Below are 21,437 nucleotides of genomic sequence, written 5' to 3'. Positions count from 1 at the left end.
AAATCAGATCCTGCAGGGCCCTGGTCTCATGAGGCAGAGCGTTCCACCGGGCCGGAGCCAGTGTTGAGAAGGCCCTGGCTCTGGTTGAGGCTAATCTGACTTCCTTAGGGCCCGGGACCTCTAGGGTGTTGCTATTTATGGACCTTGAGGCTTTCCGTGGGGCATACCGGGAGAGGCGGTATGTAGTGTAGTGGAGAGATTCCTGCCCCCCACCCGCCAAGGGAGCCAGTGTGGTGTAGTGGTTAAGAGTGATAGACTCGTAATCTGGTGAACTGGGTTCGCATCTCCGCTCCTCCACCTGCAGCTGCTGGGTGACCTTGGGCTAGTCACACTTCTCTGAAGTCTCTCTGCCCCACTCACCTCACAGAGTGTTTGTTGTGGGAGAGGAAGGGAAAGGAGAATGTTAGCCGCTTTGAGACTCCTCCGGGTAGTGATAAAGCGGGATATCAAATCCAAACTCTTCTTCTTCTTCTTCAAGGTCAAGAAAAGCTGGGGTGGGGGTAATGGTTTTGAACAGAAGCACAGCTGAATGGGGAAAGGGTTTAGCAAGCCCCTCTATTCCTGCTGGAAACCCCTGGTTTGGAAGCTGCTGTTTTTGTTAAGCAGAGATATACAGCTGCTGCGCATCTAACATGCACTTTGGATGGCAGAGAGAGGAAGAGGATGGGGGACGAGGGGAGCTTGCACAAAGCCAGGAACCGCGTGTTGATTTGAAAATAACCTGTCAAATATTTGGCGGCAGGCTCTGGGAACGTATTTATTGTTGCCATTAATAAGAGAGAGATTCAGAGTGGAGTGCCTCAGAACATCTATTGATGCCAAGGTTAAACGCAAGGCAGGTGCGAGATGCACAAACAGGCTCTATTGAGGTCCCCACTTCAAAATTTCCAGTTGACGTCCGTGTGCTTCGAGAATGCTTTTCTTGTAGGCTGAGGTGAAAGGTGCACCAATATGAATTGGAAGATAGCAGCATCAGCTTTCTCCCACGCTATCTGCAATGTCTCTTTTCTGTAAGAGGAACACAAAAAAGGTACCCAAAAAATAAAATAAAATCTGGTACTGGCTTCAAAATCCGGCTTCCCAAGACATTTCCTTCTTCTCATCCCTCGCCACCGTCGCACAAAACAATCAAGGCATGAATATTCGTCGCACTAATGCGTAAGGCATAGGTAGGCAAACTAAGACCCGGATCCAGCCCAATCTCCTTCTCAATCTGGCCCACGGATGGTCCAGGGATCAACGTGTTTTTACATGAGTAGAATGTGTCCTTTTATTGACAATGCATCTCTGGGTTATTTGTGGGGCATAGGAATTGGTTCATTTTTTTATTATTTCAAAATATAGACCCACACAAGGTCTGAGGGACATTGGACTGGCCCCCTGCTGAAAAAGTTTGCTGACCCCTGTAAGGTGTGTGGTGAAATTAATGCACTAATGCAGGTGAGCTCAAGGTGTGTGGTGAAACAGACACGCAGGTACGTGCTCTTGGACAATAGAGGGCGCAAAACTGAGGTGAAAATGTCCTCCCATTCAGAGCGAAGGTAGGAAGCTTTGCCCTTGCTCTGACTTGGCTTCCTGGCAGCACCACTGAGGCAAATCGGATCGGTCACATGGTGCTACAATGCCATACTGGGTCCCTGTTTAGTAAGCACGAACGCTAACACTTTCCAAGGGCAGAAAAGCAAAAGGATGGGACCAAAGAAGAGTTTGGATTTGATATCCCGCTTTATCACTACCCGAAGGAGTCTCAAAGCGGCTAACATTCTCCTTCCCCTTCCTCCCCCACAACAAACACTCTGTGAGGTGAGTGGGGCTGAGAGACTTCAAAGAAGTGTGACTAGCCCAAGGTCACCCAGCAGCTGCAGGTGGAGGAGCAGGGAAGCGAACCCGGTTCACCAGATTACGAGTCCACAGCTCTTAACCACTACACCACACTAACAGCATCTTTTGCCTACAAAGGTCAGCCCAATTTCACCTGTGGGCTTTTGAAGGGAAGTGGAACACAGCCCAGCTCAGTCCCCACTAGCCTCGTCTTTCTTGCCTCCCTTCTCCTCTCTTGGAAATATTGTTTGGCAATTCCTGTGCTGTTTTGCTTCTGGTAAACAACAACCAGAGGAGTTCCTTTCTGTAAGATTCCCGCCTCCTCTGCCTTAAATGCACACAGCTCTTTCACACCTGGGAACACCTGCCAGCTATTTCAGCGGCGGGTCAGGTTTGTGGGTCAGGAGGAATCCAGGCTGAAAGCGGGGGGGGGGGGAGAGCCGTCGGTAATCAACCCTCCGCCAAGTGGAACCGGCAGCCCGAGGAAATGACTCGCTAATACACCTCCCTGCCCGAGATTCCTGCGCGGGCGGAAACTTGGCAAGCCGGCCTGGAGGAAGTGATTCAGCCAAGGTCGCTGTGAAGAGGCAGTGGCAGAGGCTGGGCAAACAAGACACGGAAATGCCATCCACCAGCGCTTGGAATGTGCAAAAAGGAAAGGCGGGGGAATCGCACGCTTTGCAACGTTTTTCAAAAAGCGCCAAAAATAATACAGCACTTGGCAGCGTGGCTCGTTTGGCTGCAATTTCTCCTCCTTCCCTCCCCCATCTAAGAATACTTAAAAAGAAAGAAGAAGAATATTACAGTCCTAACTGCTCTTTAGGATTCTCTGGACGTAATCCCGTTGAATTCAGTAGGAATTCCTTCTGTGTAGACATAGATAGGGTGCGGTTATCAGGGACGCAGGTGGCGCTGCGGTCTAAAGCACTGAGCTGCTTGGGCTTGCTGATCGGAAGGTTGGTGGTTCGAATCCCCGCGATGGAGGGAGCTCCTGTTGCTCGGTCTCAGCTCCTGCCAACCTAGCAGTTCGAAAGCACACCGGCGCAAGTAGATAAATAGGTACCACTGCAGGGGGAAGGTAAACGGCATTTCCATGCGCTCTGGTTTCCCTCACGGTGTCCTGTTGCCCCAGAAGTTGTTTAGTCATGCTGGCCACATTACCCAGAAAGCTGTCTGTGGACAAACGCCAGCTCCCTCGGCCTGAAAGCAAGATGAGCGCTGCAACCCTATAGTTGCCTTTGACTGGTCTTAACTGTCCAGGGGCCCTTTACCTTTTGCCTGCCTTTATTAGTCCCTTTGAGCACAAGTGGGACTTACTTCTGAGTAAGTATGCAGAAAGGCATCATTTTCTGTTCCCACGGGCATCCGCGTGCGGCGTCGCTTCTGTTGCACAGCAGTTCGTGTTTCGCAAAAGCAACATGATTCGAATTGCTCTTTGCTGAGGCCAATTTAATAACGCAGTAGTTCTTCTATGGCGATGTGATTCCACGCCACTCATTCAAATGGGAGGCGGGGCAGGGAATGTCATCAATGGTGTATCGTTTGTGTACTTAAAGAAAATATTGAAAGTGAATGTTAGAGTGATGTTGGACTGAAAATAAGCGGTTTCCAGCTGTACAGGTTAAAGTTAATGATAGACTAAGATTAAAGATTAGGATTAAGGATGTTTAAGGAAATGGAAATTTGACAATTAAGAGGTAAAATTTTAATGTTATATTACATTAAGATCAAAGATTAGGGTTAAAGAAGTAGAAGTTATATATTCTAATATTATATCAAAATTAAAGATTGGGATTAAAAAAGTGGAAAAGAAATTGCTGGACAAACAATTTGGATTGGAATACAAAAGAGGGAGGTATGAGGAAGTCCAGAAAATAAGTAAATTTAAAAACGGAAATGGAAAAGAGATATTGTTTTTAATTGTTATGTTTTTTTTATTGTTGATTCTTGCTTTTTGTGGTTTTTTTTATTTTCTCTTTGAGATTTGTATCGTGTATTTGTGTATCTTTTTTATGTTTTTCTTTTTTTTCTTTGCTGTTCAATTTTTGATTGAAACTTTAATAAAAATTATTTAAAAAAGAAGAAGAAAATATTGAAAGTGAATTGCGGATTGGTGGGGGGAAATAATGGCAGCAAAGACTGATGACATTCTCTGGCCTCATATCACGGTGTGGATTTGCCAAGCGTGCCTTCCTCTTAGCACGTTTCTCCCTTTCGTCCTGAGTTCGAGTGTCTTCAAAGTCCATGATGCCTTTGTTCTCACAGGCCAGTGTTTCCCAGTTGTCGGTGTTTAAACCTCTTTTGTTGACCACCAGCTTGACGCTTTCCATTTTTAAGTTTGGAATAGAGTAGTTGCTTTGGAAGACGATCATCAGGCATCTGCACAACATGACCAGTCCAACGAAGTTGATGTTGAAGAATCATTGCTTCAACACTGGTGATCTTTGCTTCTTCCAGTACACTGACAATAGTTCGCCTGTCTTCCCAAGGGATGTGTAAAATTTTTCGGAGACACCGTTGATGGAATCTTTTGAGGAGTTGGAGATGGTGTTTGTAAGTGGTCCAGGTTTCACAAGCATATAGTAAGGTTGGTAGTACAGACAGTAAGGTTAGTAGTACAGTACAGTAGTACAATAAGGTTGGTATACTTTGCATTTAAAGATGAGTGTACTCTTTCTGAAACAATACACTGGCTCATACTCAGCCGGTCGTTCAAAATTCACACCTCTCTGAATTCGCAAGGCAGTTCTCTGAAAAACACACACCCATAAAACACATATATCAGAGAACATACAAACATGCATTATGTTACCGTATTTTTTGCTCTATAAGACTCACTTTTTCCCTCCTAAAAAGTAAGGGGAAATGTGTGTGCGTCTTATGGAGCGAATGCAGGCTGCGCAGCTATCCCAGAAGCCAGAACAGCAAGAGGGATTGCTGCTTTCACTGCGCAGCGATCCCTCTTGCTGTTCTGGCTTCTGAGATTCAGAATATATTTTTTCTTGTTTTCCTCCTCCAAAAACTAGGTGCGTCTTGTGGTCTGGTGCGTCTTATAGAGCGAAAAATACAGTACATACAATTCGTGCCAAAAAGTTTCAAGAGGTTTTTAAAACAAAGAAAACCCACCAATCGCCGCGGAAATCCGGACGACCCAATTTAAGATTGGAAAAACAGAAAATGGACAGCTCTGTCCATCCCCTACCTGTGGCCCGTTAATTACGTTCTCTTTTAACGAGCATTTTAATCTCCTTTGAAAATGACGTGTTGCAAAGGTCCCTCCCCCTCCCTTCCAACTATCTGGATTTTTCATCAAACGCCCCCCCCCATTTCCCCCCTTCTTTCCGTTTCCTCCCTTTTGCAAACGTGCCCAATTTCCAAACAGTGAAAGACGGTAATTAAAATTAATTAGCCACCGCGGAGCTGGCTGCATCCAGAGAAACGTCGGGCACAATGCGGGGGGTGGGAGCGAGACTGAGCCACCCGGCTGAATAATTCACAAGGCCTGCCTTGGGGAATCTAATTTGAAGAGCCCGGCTCTACCTGGATGAAACTCGCCACCTCGGCCGGATGAATTATTTACACCTGCCAAAGGTATACAGACCCCCCCTCCCGCCCCCCCTGCCCCAGAGACATGCTCCCTTGAAGCACAGGTGATATAGTGATGGAGATCAGGTCAGCGATACTGTCCACACCTTGAAGCGATTCAAGCTGAGATGAATAGGAAAGCAAGGCTGCTGCAGACTTAAATCTCCCAGTGCAATATCCTGAGTTCCTCCTTGCTCTTCTGTGGGTGTTGGCGGTGATCCCAAAACATTCCTCTATGCCCAATCCTATCTGATTTACTCTCTCTGAGAGCCAGTGTTGTGTAGTGGTTAAGAGCGATAGACCGCTCCTCCACCTGCAGCTGCTGGGTGACCTTGGGCCAGTCACACTTCTCCTGGAGTCTCTCAGCCCCACTCACCTCACAGAGTGTTTGTTGTGGGGGAGGAAGGGAAAGGAGAATGTTAGCCGCTTTGAGACTCCTTAAAGAGAGTGAAAGGCGGGATATCAAATCCAAATTCTTCTTCTTCTTCTTCTCTCAAGCGCAGCCGCCAACTTGAACAGAAGATGGGGGGGTGGGAGAGAAGGAGCCGCCAGCCACTGCACTTGGCTCCACAATCGTAGAATTGTAGAGTTGGAAGGGACCCAGGGGTCATCTAGCCCAACCCCCTGCAATGCAGGAATCTGAATTCAAGCATCCATGACAGATGGCCATCCAATCTCTGCTTAAAAATCTCCAAGGAAGGGAGAGCCTGCCACTGCTCAAACAGCTCTTACCATCTCAGGGTTCTTCCTGATGCTGAGTCGGAATCTCCTTTCTTGTAACTTGAGGCCATGGGTTCGAGTCCTACCCTCCAGAGCAGGAGAAAACAAGCTTGCTCCATCTTCCATGTGGCAAGCCCTTGAGATATTTGAAGATGGCGCTCATATCTCCTCTGTTCAAGTCTAAACATACCCAGCTCCTTCAAGCGCTCCTTGTAAGGCTTGGTTTCCAAACGCTTGATCATTTTTGGGTGATCATTCCACTGTCAAACAGAAAGGTCCTTTACCTTTCTACCTTACTTTCAGAAAGTTTTTTCCCAGATGATTAGTCAGAATCTCCTTTTGTGCCACTTGAATCCGTTGGAAGCTTGTACTCCCCTGTAGGACCCAAACCATGGAACAACCCTTCAGATATATGAGAGAAACCAAAATTGACAAAGTACGTTTCCGAGCACAATTCAAAGTGTTGGTACTGACCTTTCAAGCCCTCAATGGCCTTGGCCCAGTAGACCTGAAGGAGCGTCTCCATCCCCATCGTTCTGCCTGGACACTGAGGTCCAGCTCCAAGGGCCTTCTGGCGGTTCCCTCCCTGTGAGAAGCCAAGTTCCAGGGAACCAGGCAGAGGGCCTTCTTAGTGGTGGCACCCGCCCTGTGGAACACCTTCCCATCAGATGTCAAGGAAATAAAACAACTATCTGACTTTTAGAAGACCTCGGAAGGCAGTCCTGTTTAGGGAAGTTTTTAATGTCTGATGTTTTCTCATGTTTTTAATATTCTGTTGGAAGCCGCCCAGAGTGGCTCGGGAAACCCAGCCAGATGGGCGGGGTATAAACTTATTATTATTATTAGCCCAATAAAGCTGATCTTTGTGTGGTTAACTATTGAGATCCACCTCTTTCACGGATGGGCTGTGGCTTTGGGGTGAATATGCTACCATGCATTGCTCAGTTTTAACTGTACGCCAAGATGCCAGCGCAAATTTCATCCCGCAAGGGGCAACAGTGCGATTGTGAAAATTTCAACGCAAAGCTCCCCTGGTTTTCTGAGTTAACTGATTGCTCCCCCTGCCGAAACAGTTAACACTAGATTTCCAGAATTGCCTTTTGCATTGTCTGAAAGATCACACCGAAGGCAAGAATTGACAGGAAAGGAAACGTCAGGAAGATGGAGCAAAGTGCCATCTGACTGCAGCCTCAAGCCGTTCGTGACACTCCTCCAATGTCTATGGATTTTGGAAATGCACACAATCCCTATGTGCCTTCAAAAATAGTTATGACATATTGGATTTGTCTCTTTCTCAGGCCTGTCTTTGTTTAGGTTAAGGTAAAGGGACCCTTGACCATTAGGTCCAGTCGTGACCGACTCTGGGGTTGCAGCGCTCATCTCACTTTACTGGCCGAGGGAGCCGGCGTACAGCTTCCGGGTCATGTGGCCAGCATGACTGAGCCGCTTCTGGCGAACCAGAGCAGCACACGGAAACGCCGTTTATCTTCCCGCCGGAGCGGTACCTATTTATCTACTTGCACTTTGACGTGCTTTCAAACTGCTAGGTTGGCAGGAGCAGGGACCGAACAACGGGAGCTCACCCCGTCGTGGGGATTCGAACCGCTGACCTTCTGATCGGCAAGTCCTAGTCTCTGTGGTTTAACCCACAGCGCCACCCGCGCCCCTTTTGTCTTTGTTTAGCTGAGTAGCAAAGAAACGATCTCTTAAGAAGCACGTTTCACTTGGGCTAAACCAAAGCGGTTTTTCAAGCCCAAAGTTTTCTATTTGGTGTGCGATCTGCCTGTTTCTCGTTTCTCCAATCTCAAATTCGGTTCTCCACATTTTGCAGCAGTCTGGGATTTTTTTGAATTTTTTTAAATCCTCGTGAAAATTCACCAGCATTTTGGTGTGAATTTCCCCCAGTGAATACACTTCCATAGGCAGCTCTAACCAATGCACACATTATTATTGCAAGCAATTTCTCCTACAAAACGCATATTTGTATTTTATCTTCGCTAGCATCTTCATTTTTGCATGCACTTTCCCCAATATATGAATTTTTGTGAACACTGGTAGGAGTATCGCATTGCAATTTTTACTTTTTTAAGTGTTAACTTCAAAGCCTAGCTGCGTTTGGCTTCTCATGTTTCAGAAAGCGAAGATTTGGTAGATTTGGCCTTAAATGAGTACTGAATCGCATTGCTCCTCCATCCCCAATTCGATGCATGAAGATGATGGAGCAGGTTGGGTTTTGCAAAGCTAGTGGCAAGTTTGGCAAGTCAGGTCTTGCAAAGCTTACCTTAAACGCTGGTCCAATTGGTATCAATACACTGACGAGTCGAGGGACCAGATCGGTTTCAATGGATGTGGACAGCAGAAATCAGCTGTAATCATGGGCATATCCTGCGGGGTGTTCATATCTGAGGCTGTGTGACCTAATGGCTAGAGCAGGTCTGGCCTGGGCAGCCCAGCCAGCTTGCCGAAAAGCCCAGAAACCGCTCGTTAACCCTGTGCGGCACTCCGCAGAAGATGCAAAACGCTTCCCTTGTCTCTTGCCATCTTGATGTCTCTCGCAATACGACCCCTTTATTTATTTGTTAGAATTCCAGAGCTGCCTTTTTCTGTGTGTATGTTTATTTTTGGTGCCAATGCAAGATGACTTCCTCTATGCAAATGGGCACTTAATATGCAGATTGGTGTGTATTTAATATGCAAATTGCCCTGCGGATATGGAGGGCTGCCAGACTCTCCTTGGGTGTCGCAGACGTTCGGCAGTCTTCCACTGCGCAGGCCACTCAGGTCAGGTGGGGATCGGACCCCCTCACCATCTTACAATTTGAAGGGGCTTGTTTGGGGTTACCTTGGTGGTGCGGAAGGGGGGGAATGTCAATTTGGTGTAAATTTAAAGGAAAACCTACCTAATGCATCCTTTCTGAACCAATCACTTAAAGGACCCCGGACGGTTAAGTCCAGTCCAAGGCGACTACGGGGTTGCGGCGCTCATCTCGCTTTCAGCCCGAAGGAGCCGGCATTTGTCCACAGATAGCTTTCCGGGTTCTGTGGCCAGCAGGACTAAACCGCTTCTGGCGCAACGGAACACCGTGACAGAAAACAGAACGCACAGAAATGCCGTTTACCTTCCTGTCGCAGCAGTACCTATTTATCTACTTGCACTGGCGTGAAGTAAGGTTAATGAAGTGAGGTTACAGGGAACCAGGCAGAGGGCCTTCTCAGTGGTGGCACCTGCCCTGTGGAACACGCTCCCACCAGATGTCAAGGAAATAAACAACTATCTGACTTTTAGAAGACATCTGAAGGCAGCCCTGTTTAGGGAAGTTTTTAATGTTTGATGTTTTGCTGTGTTTTTAACATTCTGTTGGGAGCCGCCGAGAGTGGCTGGGGAAACCCAACCAGATGGGCAGGGTATAAATATGTTGTTGTTGTTGTTGTCTGATGATGATAAACAGCTTTCTCCAATACTGAAGGCCTCTGAATACTAGAACCCTCCTGCCATCCAACAGCATCCTTCTTATGTAGGTCTATTGTTGTTGCTGTTTAGTCGTTTAGTCGTGTCCGACTCTTCGTGACCCCATGGACCAGAGCACACCAGTCACTCCTGTCTTCCACTGCCTCCCGCAGTTTGGTCAGACTCATGTTTGTGGCTTCGAGAACACTGTCCCACCATCTCGTCCTCTGTCGCCCCCTTCTCCTTGTGCCCTCCATCTTTCCCAACATTAGGGTCTTTTCCAGGGAGTCTTCTCTTCTCATGAGGTGGCCAAAGTATTGGAGCCTCAGCTTCAGGATCTGTCCTTCCAGTGAGCACTCAGGGCTGATTTCCTTCAGAATGGAGAGGTTTGATCTTCTTGCAGTCCATGGGACTCTCAAGAGTCTCCTCCAGCCCCATAATTCAAAAGCATCCATTCTTCAGCGATCAGCCTACTTTACGGTCCAGCTCTCACTTCCGTACATCACTACTGGGGAAACCATAGCTTTGTAGGTCTATTAGCTCACCAAAATCAAACCTTCCTGAGCAAGGGCAGTCTACCTGAGATTACTAAAATCGAACCTTCCCGAGCAAGGGCAGTCTATCTGAGATTACATGGGGCCACGGGGCATGGGAAGGAGGCTGCCTTCAAGCCCTGCCTGTGGCCGGGCACAGCAACAGGACGCTGGGCCGAATGGACACAAACACGGCCTGGCCACCTTGCGGCAAATGGCGCCCCCCCCCCCGTGCGCAGCGAGCTCCCTGCGGGGAGAAAGGGTGAACATGAACCGGCAGTGTTGTTGCAGAAGGCGGCTGTCTCCGCCACTTTGCAGCTGGATCGATGTCTCCCGAGCATGGCTTCCTGCTGTGTTGACACCCCCCCGGGAGCCGGGGACGTGTAGATTCAATTTCAAGATCCACTTACAGCTGCTGTTAATTGGAACCCGGTCCTCCTTCCTTCTCCCACCTCCCCTGCTTTGCACTTTGAGCTCCCCGCAGGCAGCATGAATCACGTCTCATGCAGGCTCCCCGGTCTCTCGCCACGAGTGCGGAGGGCGCAGAGATTACAGCCGCTGTTCTTTCTGGCTCCAAGGTCCCCCACCTCCCCAAATATAGTCTTGGCATTAAGGCTGGCCTGTCAGCAGCGGGTGGCACTGTGGGTTAAACCACAGAGCCTAGGACTTGCCGATCAGAAGGTCGGCGGTTTCAATCCCCGCAACGTTGCTCAGTCCCAGCTCCTGCCAACCTAGCAGTTCGAAAGCACGTCAAAGTGCAAGTAGATAAATAGGTACCGCTCTGGCGGGAAGGTAAACGGCGTTTCCGTGCGCTGCTCTCGTTCGCCAGAAGCGGCTTAGTCATGCTGGCCACATGACCCAGAAACTGTACGCCCAGCTCCCTTGGCTAATAAAGCGAGATGAGCGCCACAACCCCAGAGTCGGCCACGACTGAACCTAATGGTCAGGGGTCCCTTTACCTTTACCTTTTATGTCACTCTTTAGGTGCCAGACGAAAACGTTCCTCTTCAACCAGGCCTTGGGCTTGTTAAAATTCTGAAGCCTTTTTAATGTGTTTGCAGGGATTACTGTTTGGTTGCTTCTGTTTCGACTATTTATTTGTGCTATTTTCTTGTGTTTTTATCTTGTCCAGCCGCCTTGAGACCTTTTGGTGAAGCACGTAATCAGCGGTGCTTTTCTAGAAAAAGAGGTGTTGGAACTCACCGTGAACTTATTCTCTTATAATGGCAATACCCCGCCCATCTGGCTGGGTTTTCCCAGCCACTCTGGGCGGCTCCCAACAGAATATTAAAAGCACAATAAAACATCAAACATTAAAAGCTTCCCAACACAGGGCTGCCTTCAGATGTCTTCTAAAAGTCAGGTGGTTGTTTATTTCCTTTATATCTGATGGGAGGGCATTGCACAGGGCAGGTGCCACCACTGAGAAGGCCCTCTGCCTGGTTCCCTGTAACCTCACTTCTCGCAGGGAAGGAACCATCAGAAGGCCCTGGGAGCTGGACCTCCGTGTCTGGGCTGGATGATGGCGGTGGAGACGCTCCTTCAGGGCCAGAACTGAGTCCCGGTTTGTTCCAGCTGGAAAAAAAGGCCTAAATCATCACCATCCAGCCCTTTCTTCATGAGGACTGGATCCTTGCTTTTATTTTGAGGGCGAGGAGCATAGCTCTCTGGTAGATTATTTCCACAGACCCATAGAATTGTAGAGTTGGAAAGGAGCCCTGACGATCATCTAGCCCAACCCCGCACAATGCAGGAATATGCAGCTGTCCCATATGGGTATCGAACCTGCAACCTTGGAATTGTCACCACCCTGCTCTAGCCAGCCGAGCTATTCTTCCATAGGCATCTAGGAGTCAACCTGCAATAAAATCGATCAACGACAGCAGGAAATGGCAGTGGCTCTGTGGGTTGCGTTACAGCATGGGTAGGCAAACTAAGGCCCAGGGGCCAGATCCGGCCCAATCACCTTCTAAATCTAGCCCATGGACAGTCCGGGAATCAGCGTGTTTTTACATGAGTAGAATTGCCCTTTTATTTAAAATCCATCTCTGGGTTATTTGTGGGGCACAGGAATTCATTTATTCCCCCCCCCAAATATAGTCTGGCCCCCCACAAGGTCTGAGGGACAGTGGACCCGGCCCCCTGCTGAAAAAGTTTGCTGACCCCTGCATTACAGTTTGCCCTTTCCAAACCAATTCATGAACACAGCCATCTACTGCCAGTCACAGTAGACAATAGATGAATAGAATAGGTAAAGGGTAAAGGGACCCCTGACCATTAGGTCCAGTCGTGGCCGACTCTGGGGTTGCGGCGCTCATCTTGCTTTATTGGCCGAGGGAGCCGAAGTACAGCTTCCAGGTCATGTGGCCAGCATGACTAAGCCGCTTCTGGCGAACCAGAGCAGCGCACGGAAACGCCGTTTACCTTCCCGCTGGAGTGGTACCTATTTATCTACTTGCACTTTGACGTGCTTTCGAACTGCTAGGTTGGCAGGAGCTGGGACCGAGCAACGGGAGCTCACCCCGTCGCGGGGATTCGAACCGCTGACCTTCTGATCGGCAAGTCCTAGGCTCTGTGCTTTAACCCACAGCGCCACCCACGTCCCTAGAGCTGGATTTACATATAAGCTAAACAAAGCTATAGCTTAGAAGATCCCTCAACCTCTGGCTCTTTGACGTGCTTTTGAGTCTGGTGTAATTCACTGAGGACGTGAACTGCCCTGTCCCCCGCTCACGCCCTTAGGACAGAAAGACTAGAGCACCTGTCAATCGCCAGGCATCACAACGCCATCATGTGATTTGGTCATGTGATTTGGTCGCCTTGAAGTTCCAAAGTCCGCAAGCAGCGTATATTAATGGAAATAACCTACCAAAAGACATTATATTGGAGGCATGGGGAGATTGCAAAAAAATATTATAGGTTATGTGTGTATTAGGAATTCACACCAAAACGCTGACAAATATTCATTAGGGTTTTGTTTTTAAAAAAATAAATTGCAAATTGCTGTGGAAATAGGGAGAACTGAATTTAACTGATTGGAAAAACGAGAACCTGCAACAGAGAGGTTTCTGTGTTTCTTGTGTTCAGCTCTCCTTTCCTGGAGGTGTAACCAGAGGCCGTAGGAGCATCTGGCAGGCAGGCTAAAATAGCATCCTGCCTTGCGTTGAGCAGTGGTTGAACCAGATAATCTTATAAAGGTCCCTTTTAAATCCATGATTCTAACTGGCATGTGGGAGATCCCAGGGTTCAGTTCCTGCCCTCTTCCTGGTTTAAAGCGGACAAGGGTGGCGCTGTGGGTTAAACCACAGAGCCTAGGACTTGCCAATCAGAAGGTCGGCGGTTCGAATCCCCGTGACGGGGTGAGCTCCCGTTGCTCGGTCCCTGCTCCTGCCAACCTAGCAGTTCGAAAGCACATCAAAGTGCAAGTAGATAAATAGGCACCACTCCGGTGGGAAGGTAAACGGCATTTCCGTGTGCTGCTCTGGTTCTCCAGAAGCGGCTCAGTCATGCTGGCCACATGACCCGGAAGCTGTACGCCGGCTCCCTCGGCCAATAAAGCGAGATGAGCGCTGCAACCCCAGAGTCAGTCATGACTGGACTTAATGGTCAGGGGTCCCTTTACCTTTAACTTTGGACAGAAACTGGAGATCCCTCTCTCCAGCTTCTCAGATGAGAGGAGATAACTTCCGAGCCAACACACTGATGCTACTTTCTTTGTAGAGAGTGAGAAATCACTGAGCTAATCTCAAATTCTACCCAATTACCATTTTCGAGGGGACAAAACGTTGCAACCAGGGAACGTGGTTCCCTCTTGCCCCCTTCCAGCAGGTGTAAGATATCGCCCATTGCTGCCGCCACCTAACCAGTTGCCCGGAAGCAGGACCCCTCCTACATATACCCTGTACTACCAAACCCATATTGCAACCTGTTGCACGCAAACACTGTACTCCTGAATCCATGATGCAGTGCGATGCGAAGCAATCGAGCGCTTGCACGAACGCATCGGGGTCCTTTCAAACCAAGTCACAAATGAAATGTAAAGCGTTGCAGGAGTGTTGAAAGTGTCAGCTTCCGTTCTCACCTGTAACCCCGCAAAAGGCAGAAATTGGGTACAATAAAACAGGCTGCTTGGCTCAGGGGTCTGAGGAGGGATTTGCAAATGAAATTCCATTTGTGGTGGTGGTGTGTGTGTGTGTGTGTGTGTTAGAAATAGCTATTCAGTGCCTTTGTCCCAAAGTGTCAAGGAATGCAACTGTCCAACTTGCTCAGTGATTGGATTTGACCCTTACTCTTGGAGCAGAGTGGGACGTGGGTGGTGCTGTGGGTTAAACCAAAGAGCCTAGGACTTGCCGATCAGAAGGTTGGCAGTTCGAATCCCGTTGCTCGGTCCCTGCTCCTGCCAACCTAGCAGTTCGAAAGCACGTCAAATTGCAATTAGATAAATAGGTACCGCTCCGGCAGGAAGGTAAATGGCGTTTCCGTGCGCTGCTCTGGTTCGCCAGAAGCGGCTTAGTCATGCTGGCCACATGACCCGGAAGCTGTACGCCGGTTCCCTCGGCCAGTAAAGCGAGATGAGCGCCGCAACCCCAGAGTCGGTCACGCCTGGACCTAATGGTCAGGGGTCCCTTTACCTTTACCTTGTAGCAGAACTTTAATTGCGACACAAGGCTCACAGTGCTCCTGTAAAATAGAGCTTAGCCATGGTCCACCCCCCTCAAAAAAAACCCTTATGATATTCTTCTCTCCCCCCCCCCGAAGGCAATTCAGCACGTAGAATTGGTGGCCGCTGTTACTGGTTTCAGTCCACAAATGATAAGTATTTGATGGTTCCGCTCTTCTTTTCTGCATTGCCTTGAAATAAACGGTGTGGAGTAATGGTAACATAATGAATTGCGTAAAATTCTGCCGCAGTGGACAGTGGGATGAATGGTGTAGTCTTTGGGGGGGGGGATGTCAGAAGCCGAACTGCAGCAGATGAGAGACAGCGCTGCGTGCAGCAAACTCACGCCCAAATGGAGAGCGATGTCTTCTTCCATCTCTGCCGCCCTCGCAGTCGCTGCTGTCGCCTCCTGTAGCAGCAGCTGCCGCCGCCACAAAAGTAAATAAATATACTTTGGGGTGGGGAGGGGGGGAGAGAAACCCTTTGCAAACTTCTCCACCGCCCACCCCTTTGAAAAAAAATCAGTGCAATTCCTTTCTTTCTTTCTTCCTTTTTTTCCCCCCAGTCTGATTTGTACTATTTGCTTTATTGGCATTCGGTGTTGTGTCAAGGAAATCCCCTCTAAAACACCCAATATCTCTAAACAGCCTTCCTCGCATTAAAAAGCGAGTGGTTTTTTTGATGCTTAGATAATCTCTCCCAGCAAAGCCCAGAGTTTACCTGATCCACTCGCCATTAAAGGATTCCAGACTAACCCATTACTTTCTCTCCGAAATCTCCAAGTGCCCGGAACTGATGTTACCTTCTTCCCTTTTAAAGAAATGTCACGCTTTTGAGAGAGTTATCCTTTTAGCTTTCTTTTCCGTCCCCTCCACCCCCCAACTCTGATGATAATATATATATATATATATAAGTATTTGTGTGTATAATATAGCCCTTTTGGGATTCAGCCAGTATCCCGATAAAAATCTCTGCTTCTTCCAAACCGATAAGGGAGCCAGCCAGAGTATAATCGCCTCTCTGAGGAAGCAGCTGCGTGCTTCAAGCAGAGAGAGAAGTCACGGGCCAATTTGGCTGCGGTGCAGGGATTGTAAGTTACTGTGGCTGTCACCGGCCGGCCTATGGCGAGGGGGGTGAAAGGTCGTGTGCCATTAGATGCGGAGACCGGCTCTTAAAATCCACTCTTGGCGTCCAAATCGGCTTGCCGGTCGCGCTGCGCTCTAAATCTCTCTGCCTTGCGAGCAGCCCGGGAAGAGGAGCGTCCCCCCCCCTTTCCGCAGGGCCCCATCTATCATCCGCTTTCCCAAGGGCCTGTTTCTCCAGATGCATCAGCTTCAATTAGGAAAGGGGGGCAGTCCCGGGCAGGCAGCCTCTGGCTCCCCTCTTGTGCCCATAATGCAAATCCTGAAATGAGAGCTGTTCCATTTCTGCAGTTATCTTTTCTTCTTTTCCACGTTTGTTATAAGAAAATACTGCTCCTTTTCCCTTATGGGGTATCCAAGAGCCCATATACACTCATAGTAAAGGTAAAAGGAATCCTGACCATTAGGTCCAGTCGCGGCTGACTCTGGGGTTGTGGCGCTCATCTCGCTTTACTGGCCAAGGGAGCCAGCGTACAGCTTCCGGGTCATGTGGCCAGCATGACTAAGCCGCTTCTGGCGAACCAGAGCAGCGCACGGAAACGCCGTTTACCTTCCCACCAGAGCGGTACCTATTTATCTACTTGCACTTTGACGTGCTTTTGAACTGCTAGGTTGGCAGGAGCAGGGACCGAGCAACGGGAGCTCACCCCGTCGTGGGGATTTGAACCGCCGACCTTCTGATCGGCAAGTCCTAGGCTCTGTGGTTTAACCCACAGCGCCACCCGCATCCCTCAGTATACAGTCATACCTTGGGTTAAATATGCTTCAGGTTGAGCGTTTTCGGGTTACGCTCTGCTGCGACCCGGAAGTAACGGAACACATTATTTCTGGGTTTCACCACTTGCGCATGCACAGATGCTCAAAATGACATCACGCGCATGCGCAGAAGTGGTGAATCACAACCCGCAGACGCGCAGTCGGGGGTTGCATTCTACTCAGGATGTGAACAGGGCTCCGGAATGGATCCTGTTTGCATCCAGAGGTACCACTGTAGAGTCCTTAAGTAGGTCCCCTATTGGAAGGCGAAAATAACAGAGGCCAGCCAGAGAATATTGAGAAGCAAAGTGGCTAGTAAGCCTGATCTTTATTAAACTGGTGCAACAGGGTCCCCACACACAAGAGGCAGGAGGGACCCTGAACAATGGTGCGCAAGCCCTTATATAGACTTTTGAAACTGACCACCCTGTAGCTCAAGGTCACCCCTCAAAACATCATACATACAACACAGAAGGAGGCAGTCTCCAACAGTCTTCCACAGAAATCCTGTTTGTCAGAATACCTGACAATGGTCACTGATTGCTCCACCTGGACAACCTGCCCATTCTTTTGTGATGGTTAATACTTTAGTTCCTGAGTCCAGGTCACAGGCTCACTCTATTCATGCACAAATATGCCCTTAGGACAGGGTTTGAGCAAAGAGACAATAGGGAGACATCCCTATTTCCTTCCTCACTGCAGAGAAATATTTGAGGTCAATTGGGGAGAGTCAAAATGGCTCTCCTGTACTATTTCAGACACGTGGTTTATATACAGTAGTACCTCGGGTTACATACGCTTCAGGTTACAGATGCTTCAGGTTACAGACTCCGCTAACCCAGATATAGTACCTCGGGTTAAGAACTTTGCTTCAGGATGAGAACAGAAATTGCACGGCGGCGGCAGCGGGAGGCCCCATTAGCTAAAGTGGTGCTTCAGGTTAAGAACAGTTTCAGGTTAAGAACGGACCTCCGGAACGAATTAAGTTCTTAACCCAAGGTACCACTGTACTAATGTATGTGTTTGCCTTGTAGATTTATGAACGTATGATTTATATATTAAATAAAAAAATTCCTTCCTGTAGCACCTTAGAGACCAACTAAGTCACAATGTTAGAAGATGAGCAATTAAATAGTCCTGATATGGTATGTTTGATGTTGTTGGGGCCAGTAATGGTGTTCTCCAAGAGCATGTGGCAGCAAAGTTGGCATCTGGTTTTATTGCAGGCTCTGGTACCAGTGTCCATGTTAAGTCTGGTTGTTGTATTATTGTGGGTGAGGAGTTGTTTAAGATTGGGTGGCTGCCTGTAGACGATGAAAGATCTTTCTCCCAGAGCTTGAGAAAGAGAACTGTCATTGTCTAGGAGAGGTTGTAGATCTCTGATGGTGCGTTGAACTGTTTTAACTTGGGAGCTGTATGTGATTACTGTTGTTGTTGTTGTTTGTTTAGTCGTGTCCGCCTCTTCGTGACCCCCTGGACCAGAGCACGCCAGGCACTCCTGTCTTCCACTGCCTCCCGCAGTTTGGTCAAACTCATGCTGGTAGCTTCGAAGACACTGTCCCACCATCTCGTCCTCTGTCGTCCCCTTCTCCTTGTGCCATTAATGGGATCACGAAGAGTCGGACACGACTAAGTGACTAAACAACAACAAACCCATCGACAGGTTTTGTGTAGACACCCCTTCTCTGATGTATGTATGATGTATTGGGGGGTGGTCTTGGGCTCCAGGGTGGGCAATTCCAAAATGTCTATATAAGGGCTTGTGCGCCATTGTTCGGGGTACCTCCTTTCTCCTGCGTGTGGTTGTGAGCACCCTGTTGCAACAGTTAGTAAAGATCCGGCTTACTAGCTGCTTTGCTTCTCAATATTCTCTGGTTGGCCTCTGTTATTTTCTCCTACCGATAGAGAACCTACAAAAGGACTCTATATGGGCTCTTGGATACCCCATAAGGGGAAAGGAGCAGTTTTTCCCCCCCTTATAACAGGCTCCATCCTTGTTGTCTTTCCACTGGGAAGTTGAAGGCTTTCCAACAAGCTATTGGGAACAGACAGCTTTTAATAAAAGGGCAGTTGCCGTGCCGCTTTTAATGCAATCATCTGTGTGGTTTTAATAGCGTTTAGATACGTATATATTTTTAATTCTGTCAATGCGTACTTGTTTTTAATGGTTGATATTTATATGCTTGAGCAGTTCTTAATTTCATTGGTAAGCCACCTTGAGGGAAGGGGTTGGACATACATAAATATATAACAATAAACAGATAGGCCTAAAACCAATTATGTATCTCTTCTGCACGTAATGCTTAGCCCTGAGGGGCAGTCCTGCAAGAAATGTCGCTTAGAGCAGAGGGACCTGTTCAGAAGAAGCAGTACACATGTAAGACCATAAAATCCCTTTGTACCCTAAATTTCAGGACCCCCTCCAGGTGAGAAAGCTGAGCTGCATTCGCCACAGCTACGACTGCTTTGATAGGCGCGTTGCATTTTCTTGCGGCCAGTGGGGAAACAGAACAGTAGGCCCATTGAAATTGCCATCCATCTGTCTTGGGAGAAAATGGTGGAATGCGCCTTTGGGGGTGAAGTCAAACTGTTGGACGGTTGCAGGGCCTGCTGTGGCTGCAGAGACCGATATGGGAGAGAAATGTTTTGTTGCAGCTGGGGCAAATGGAGGCATCCGGTTGTGCTGCTACAGATGCGACAGGATGTTTCTTCTCTCTGTGTTCCTCCCTGTGGTCATTCCTCCTCTCACTGCTGCTATGAATATACAGCCGCACCTCTGAAGTCGAACGGAATCCATTCCAGAAGTCCGTTCAACTTCCAAAACGTTCAGACACCAAGGCACGGCTTCCGATTGGCTGCAGGAAGCTCCTGCAGCCAATCAGAAGCCGCGTCGGACATTCGGGTTCCAAAGAACGTTCGCAAACCGGAACACTCGCTTCCGGGTTTGCGGCATTCGGGAGCCGAAACGTATGACTCGCAAGGCGTTCGGGATCCAACTGTATATAATACCGTATTTTTCGCTCTATAATACGCACCAGACCATAAGACGCACCTTGTTTTTGGAGGAGGATAGCAAGAAAAGAAATATTCTGAATCTCAGAAGCCAGAACAGCAAGAGGGATCGCTGCGCAGTGAAAGCAGCGATCCCTCTTGCTGTTCTGGCTTCTGGGATAGCTGCGCAGCCTGCATTCGCTCCATAAGACGCACAAAGCTTTCCCCTTACTTTTTAGCAGGGAAAAAGTGAGTCTTATAGAGCAAAAAATACGGTAATAAGAATGATAAAGGGCAGTCTTGGGAACTTGGAGATCTCTCTCTCTCTCTCTTTTCCCCTTTTTCTCACTAGTCCCAACCCTTGGGAAAGCCATTTTCTGCCACTTTTCAGGGCTGGGCAAGACAGACAAGGAGTTTGCCCGGCATGTGACAGCCGCCTCAGTTTCTGTTTGGGCCCTGGTTCATTAAGAGCTATGATTCCTACGATTGCTCAGAGTAGGCCCATTGAAATGGGGGTGGGGGAAACATTCCTAACCAGGCTCTGTTTACTCCAGTGTGCCTCCTCTGATTAGAGCTTAGTTGCATTCAACCCGTAGTTGTGGGTCCTTGTGCAAAATCCACTTTGTGGCGATTGCCTCCCAATTTTGTTGGATTATGCAGCAACTTCCAATTACATGCCTTCTGATCGGAGATCAAAATATTATCACGAGGAGGGGAAATTTAATTAAAACGTGAAATAAATTCCGAAGGCATGTACATAAATTATAGATGCATCTTTACATGTGAGAATTAATCGACGTGACAAAAGATAGGTTTTAGGCTGTCGCTGCAACTTAATTTTTATGGCAGCTGGGGTAGGTTGGTGGGTTTGGCGGGGGACCGTGAGAGCTGGCGGAGAGGGAGTTGTCGGACGTTTTTGGGGTGCCAGCTGGAGTTCAGCACCATCTGAGAGGGCCTGGGGTTCTGCTTGAGACTTCAACCTCAGGCTTGACATTGAGGCTGGATTCAGGAATTGAAGGACTGTATTTTTCGCTCTATAAGACGCACCAGACCACAAGATGCACCTAGTTTTTGGAGGATGAAAACAAGAAAAAAAATATTCTGAATCTCAGAAGCCAGAACAGCAAGAGGGATCGCTGCGCAGTGAAAGCAGCAATCCCTCTTTCTGTTCTGGCTTCTGGGATAGCTGCACAGCCTGCATTCAATCCATAAGACGCACACACATTTCCCCTTACTTTTTAGGAGGGAAAAAATGAGTCTTATAGAGCAAAAAATACAGTATTTACCATCACAGAAGAATGGCCAGGCTGCCCAGGTAATGCAATCAGTGACCATTATGAGGTATCCTGGCAGACAGGATTTCTGCTGTAGACCGCCTCCTGTGATGTAGGTCTGCTGGAGACCGCCTCCTCCTGTGATGTATGTATGATGTTTAGGGGGGTGGTCTTGGGCTACAGGGTGGGCAATTTCAAAAGTCTATATAAGGGCTTGCGCACCATTGTTTGGGGTTCCTCCTCCCTCCTTCGTGTGGGGAGTGGGGACCCTATTGCAACAGTTTAATAAAGATCAGGCTTACTAGCTGCTTTGCTTCTCAAAATACTCTGGTCGGCCTCTGTTATTTCCTCCTACCCATAGGGAACCTACTTAAGGACTCTATACAGTCATACCTTGGGTTACAGACGCTTCAGGTTGCGTTTTTTCGGGTTGCGGACTGCCAAAACCCGGAAGTACCCAGAAGAAGGTACAGGGTTATAAAGACTAGGACTAGCCGCCTGAGAAAC

At 48.4% G+C, this 21,437-nt stretch overlaps 1 protein-coding gene across 4 annotated transcripts in view; it reads left to right on the top strand.

Moving 5' to 3' along the window:
* Positions 1-21,437, top strand: part of SEMA6B (semaphorin 6B) — a 178,427-nt gene that overhangs the window by 54,708 nt on the left and 102,282 nt on the right. Inside the window, exon 1 of one of the 4 annotated variants that reach the window (XM_080988825.1) lies at positions 18,030-18,355. The exons of the other annotated variants lie outside the window; for them this stretch is intronic. The gene's annotated coding sequence lies outside the window, so the exon portion shown is untranslated. Of the gene's footprint in view, positions 1-18,029; positions 18,356-21,437 lie in introns of those variants that run through there. 4 annotated transcript variants of the gene reach the window in all.

Source organism: Podarcis pityusensis (assembly GCF_964106645.2).
Source record: "Podarcis pityusensis genome assembly, chromosome: 18".
Lineage (NCBI taxonomy): Eukaryota > Metazoa > Chordata > Lepidosauria > Squamata > Lacertidae > Podarcis > Podarcis pityusensis.
The sequence above is the reverse complement of the archived record's forward strand: the minus strand, read 5'-3'. Positions and strand labels throughout refer to the sequence as shown.